Genomic DNA, 2,136 nt, shown 5'->3' on the forward strand with positions numbered 1-2,136 from the left:
GATTGTTGATATTGCATGATAATTTCCTATTGAATTGTTTTAATTCTTTGCAATTATTTTATGAATCGAGCATATGTAATTTGATTGTGAATGTTTAGCAATATTGAATTGATGAATCGAGCAGATGTTGATTTAATATTAAAGGCTATTTTTAATAGGAACTTGGGTCTAATAAATTGCGAGAGCCTGTTAGATCTATGTTGGTTAATAAATTGCGAGAGCCTGTTAATCATGTTATCTATGCATTGTTAATTATTAATTACTTTGTTCTATCCCGGAATATTTATTATTGGTGAACCTGTGACCCTAGGCCTTCTTATTATTGTTTCTTTTCTCCTTAAACTCATTCTTCGTAGTATAGAATTCACACTAAAAATATTGGTTACTTGGATAATTTAGAATATATAATAATTAATTAGAACTAAAAAGACTTGTTTCCCTGTGGAGTTCGACCCTACTTCCCTATCTACCTTAGTTAGTGATTTAGGTAATTATTTTTTATTAAGGGATACGACTTTACCCTGTCAAAATTTGGCGCCGTTGCCGGGGAAACGGTTTTATTTTTATTTTCTGATTATATTTTTGTAGTCTAGATTATCCCCCTTTTTGCCTCAGAGAACATTAGTTCTTTGAGGCAAATCTCATATTTGTCATTAGTTCTTTGTTTATGCCCAGGTGTTCTAGATCAGGTGACATCCCTTTTGATCCTGAGATCGAGCGTTCTTTTCATAGGCAAAGGAGATCGAATCTGTAGACAAATTCTGGCGGGTTCTGAGGAGGACAACGATCGAAGAGATCCTCCCCCTGATTCTAGTGATACAGATATTCCTTCAGATTCAGAATCAGAGATGACGGCCCAGAAGAAACTCAGTGATTATTCGCAACCGAAGCTCACAGACTTCCCGCACCTTACTCCTACTCCGGCTCTAGATGGAGTTCAATTTTAGATCAAGCCCCAATTTATCACTATGATAGAGAGGAAGCAGTTCAGCGGAGCTAAGGGTGAAGATCCTAATCTTCACATCGCAGATTTCTGCCAATATTGTAACACCATTAGACAAGCCGGGGTTACGCAGGACCAAATCAGGGAGATTCTCTTTCCCTTTTCATTATGTGGCAAAGAAAAATTATGGTTTAATGGTTTGAATAGAATTGCACTTGGTATTACTGACTGGGAAACTCTTGCTTTGAATTTCTATAATAAATATTATCCTGCAGAGAGAACAGCGGTACTAAGAAGTGCTATTCTGAACTTCGCTCAAGAGGCCGACGAAACGTTATATGAGGCTTGGGAGAGGTTCAAGGATCTACAGAGAGAGTGCCCCCACCACAATCTAGCACAATGGCAATTGATCCAAGCATTTTATAATGGACTTGGAAATTCTTCTAGATCAGTACTAGATTCGGCAACTAGTGGGAGGTTTATGAATTTAAATGTGGATGATGCAGGACAGGTTATCGAAGACATGGCAATACACAATTCCCAATATGGGAATCCGAGGGGGTTTGCAAATAAGGGAAAACATAATGTCAATTCCGTATCGTTTTTGCAAGCTCAATTAACATCTATTTGTCAAAAATTAGATAATCTTACTGCTGCTCCTAACTCTGTAGCTAATGTTTCTACTGTTGCTAACCATGAAGCTTTTTTTGAAAATTGTTGAATTTTAGGTCATTGGGAGCAAGATTGTAGGAGCTCTATGGAACAAGTTAATGCCTTCCAAACCTATAGGCAAAATAACCCCTATTCCAATTCCTACAATGCCGGTTATAAAAACCATCCTTATCTTTCATACCGGAGTACCAATGTACAAAACCCTCCACCTCCACAACAACCACAACAGCAACCCCTACCACAGCAAAAATATTACCATCCTAATGCCGGCCAGAAAAGCCAAGCATCACCCTCATCATCTTCCGACCCTGCCATGACAGAAATTAGAGCGATGCTAGCTAATATGCAAAAGCATATGGAGAGTAGGGATGCGCAAATTGATTCTATTCTAGCCCATAATAAAATCATGGACAATCAAATTGCACAACTTTCATCTACCCTACAATCCCGTCAGTAGGGAGCTCTACCATCACAACCTATCCTTCCTACAGATCATGCTAATGCAATCACTCTAAGGAGTG

At 38.3% G+C, this 2,136-nt stretch overlaps 1 non-coding gene across 1 annotated transcript; it reads right to left on the bottom strand.

The window, feature by feature from the left end:
* Positions 1–1,229: 1,229 nt before the first annotated feature.
* LOC145608380 (small nucleolar RNA R71) lies at positions 1,230–1,336 on the bottom strand. Its single transcript, XR_014105799.1, has one exon. It is a non-coding gene; the product is annotated as a small nucleolar RNA R71 (small nucleolar RNA).
* Between the last annotated feature and the right edge of the window lie 800 nt (positions 1,337–2,136).

The sequence above is a fragment of the Chenopodium album genome, chromosome 2, assembly GCF_948465745.1.
Source record: "Chenopodium album chromosome 2, dcCheAlbu1.1, whole genome shotgun sequence".
Classification (NCBI taxonomy): domain Eukaryota; kingdom Viridiplantae; phylum Streptophyta; class Magnoliopsida; order Caryophyllales; family Amaranthaceae; genus Chenopodium; species Chenopodium album.